We start from the raw sequence: 3374 nt of genomic DNA, 5'->3' as shown, positions 1-3374 counted from the left end.
TATTACAAAAATATACCTAGTGTTCTATCGAGTTGTGTGTTATTTCCTTGCTTGTTTCTTTCACATTACAAAAGATGTTTGCCTTTCACAAATTGGTGAGGAAAATAAATTCAGTTGGTAGAAGATTTATAAATTGTAACGCGTTTTAATATGGCCGTCTTTATTTTACATTCTTTCCCACCAACTAACAATGGATCCAATTCTTCTGAAATCCAGGTAAACAAGTCACAGAATTAAAGAGCAGGGACAATCTTATCCTTATGTTGGTTTCTCATTGGCAAACTAACCCTTATATACCCATTTCTTTCTCACATTTAACTGGGTCATCTTATTTTTTATGATTATAGTCTCGACCTTAAAGCCTCAAAAGCTCCATTTTCACAGCTCCATTTCTACCATAGACGTTCAATGTTGTTCCTTATGCTTTTCTCTTACAGTCTACAAAAGCAACTTGGTCAATTGCCTATTTTTTTTCAGGCGGGCTTTACGTCAAACTACTAATTAGGTGTCGTGGGCGGAGGCGACTAGCAAACATACTTTACTGTAAATTTCTTTTATTAACAATTAAATAAAATCCAAGGCCTAAAACCGGGAATCGAACCCAGTACCACAATACATATTAGCTTCACAAGTCTCGCCTCTAACCGCTCGGCTATAGTGGCGCTTTTCTGGGTCCCCTATGGAGACCGTACCAGAGATTAAGCTGATAAGAACAGACACTATACTTTGATCTTAGCTCAGGGGTCGGCAACCTATTTTAAGTAGAGAGCCATTTTTCCTTAAATAATTTTAATAAATCTTACCAAGAGCCGCAAGGATGGTAGTGTGAACAACTCTGTAGATCATTTGTATTCACAAATTATTATTTTATGATATTTAATAACATTTAAATGTTTTATATATTTATTTTCACATATTGCAAAGTAAATAAACAAATAAATAATAACTAAACCTGTGTTTGAACGAAAATGGCGGCAGTTCTATATATTACGTACTGTATTTTAATATAATTCTATTCAAGTTCAAACCTATCACATTTAAAATTCTTTGTGAAAAAATATCTTCATTTAAATAAATGAAATTTGCATTTGTTTCAATAAAATTGAAATATACAATTTATTTTGGACAGGCTGAAGAGCCACAAAATTTGGATAAAAGAGCCACACGCGGCTCGCGAGCCGCGGGTTGCCGACCCCTGTCTTAGCTAAAAGACCGAGAAGCGGTCAATTGTCCAACCGCTTATGCTACTTTGCTAAACAAGTTTTTTGAGTATTTTGGAGTGATTCATGTAAAATGCCCCAATGTTTTTCTTTAAAGTTTGTACGCTTGTTTCATATTTTACGTGTAAATCTATAACCTTTTTTCTTTTATTTTGACACATTTCACCAAGAAAACCCTTCTTAACGAAGGAAAGAAGCAGGTTATGGCTCACCTTTAAGTGTTCATATGCAGCCATATAATCTATAAAATATATTAGGGATAAATGCTATAAGTAAAATTCCATTTTTGGACTAAATGTTTTAGAGCGATACTTTACTGAATTAATTTTGTGGTTTCTGGCAATATTTTCGAACTAATTCTGAATTAAAACAAAATTACTGTACACGAATAGAATTAAGAGAAAATCTATTCAGAATTGATTCCAAATTTCTTTATATAAAAGTAAAGCCATCATATTGTAAAGTCAATATTTAACAAGTTATTGTACCGAGGAGAGAAGAAATAATGGTAAAACTTATTAGGAAGTGCCTACGTATTACACATGCAATTCTTTTGAACGTCGCAAACGAGACGAGCGAGTATACTGACACATTTAAAGAATCTACGATAGGAAGACTTGAAGACATCCCAATCAAGATGAATGCTTCTTCCTTCGCATGCTGATGGTAAATACATCACACATGCCACTTTCTGCAGTGCATGTCAAGCTCTGCATTTATTGCAGAACGATCGACACTGGGATGCATGCATTAATAACGCTTGCAACACCGTCACATCCAAATCAAATTCGTCCTTTTTTTTTTTGCAATCATATTGACAGCCTGCTCTCCTTCATCTCTAACAGAATTTTGGGAGAAATATAAATTGCACTTGGCTGATGATATTTACCGTCGAATACGCAAGGAAAATTCAAATATGAGCATGGATTGCTCATCAGGAATCCACAACGAAGCGTTAATAATGATTGAAGATTTGTGCTTAGAAATCGCGAACAAAGTTCTCAATCAACTGGGAAAGCCATCACCGAATCCATCAGTTGCTGCTTCGGTGCGGACTGAGCCACAACACGTGGCCGGATACAGCTAGTAATAAATATAACTAAAGATTAATTGGAATCACTTTGAATGGTTGCATTAAATAATTATAAGATTGCGTTTTAAATGATGCAATTGTTAGTTTATTGATTAAAGATGGAGGTAGAGAGTTCCAAAATAAAGAGAATTGAATTAATAATGAATTGTTTTAAGTGAGAGAGGGAAAGAAAGCAAATATTTTGTGTAAAAACGAATCTTATCTTGATATGTACGTAAATATTCACACAAAAAAAATAATAATAAAAGAATTTCATATCAGATAAATCAATCAACTAACTGCAAACAATATTTGTCCACAGGAAGCTAATAACAACACATTAACCTTTTTTTCCTATAATAACAGTTTTTTTTAATGAGACAAAAAGTTTTTGTTATTTTAAAAAGGATATTTCTCTGCTTAATTTAATATCCTGTTAAACATCAGAACTTTATATTTGTTTAGAAGGTTCGTAAGAACGATCGGATATTAGATTTATATTTTACTGCTTTGATAATTAAATTGTTCATACTTTGCTAATATCCTATTTGTGCTATGCTAAAAGAAGTAAATAAAATACGTTTTTGATCTGCTATAAATAAGTTTATATTAAAGACTTAAGGTTCTGATAGTTTTAAGAACTGTTTTATTGCCTGTTAACGATGTTATCATATTGTCAAGGAATGTTGATAATGATGAAGGTTTGATGAGTCACAAATTAAAGAGGTTGTTTTGTAGAAGGTTACTTAATTTTTATTGGGTTTATATACAGGGTGTATACGGAGGAGTGGTCGAAACTTCTGGAGATGATTCAGTAGCTCAAATGCAACAAAAAATACTCTCTTCACTTTGGCCCGATTCTCAATAGTGTCCAAGATATTTGCATTTTTAACTTTTTCCGTCGAGATTCGCGTTTTCCACCATAAAAACGGCCGTAACTTTTCTATCTTTTATCCTACAATAAATCTGCTTATTCCAAACGAAAGAGCATTAAATTTCCTATAAATATGCTCAATGCAGAGCCTCAAAACGTTTCTTATAACTATGAAATTTTTTACTTTAATGTCTAAAAAATTCGTTCT

General features: G+C 32.8%; 1 pseudogene; it reads right to left on the bottom strand.

Annotated features, from left to right (window-relative positions):
* Window positions 1–652: 652 nt before the first annotated feature.
* Window positions 653–756, bottom strand: LOC141457377 (U2 spliceosomal RNA; annotated as a pseudogene).
* Window positions 757–3374: the final 2618 nt, after the last annotated feature.

Source organism: Rhodnius prolixus, unplaced genomic scaffold (assembly GCF_049639745.1).
Source record: "Rhodnius prolixus isolate KJV_2025 unplaced genomic scaffold, Rpr scaffold_10, whole genome shotgun sequence".
NCBI classification, from domain to species: domain Eukaryota; kingdom Metazoa; phylum Arthropoda; class Insecta; order Hemiptera; family Reduviidae; genus Rhodnius; species Rhodnius prolixus.
Note: the sequence above shows the minus strand (reverse complement) of the source record. Positions and strands in the feature narration are given on the sequence as shown.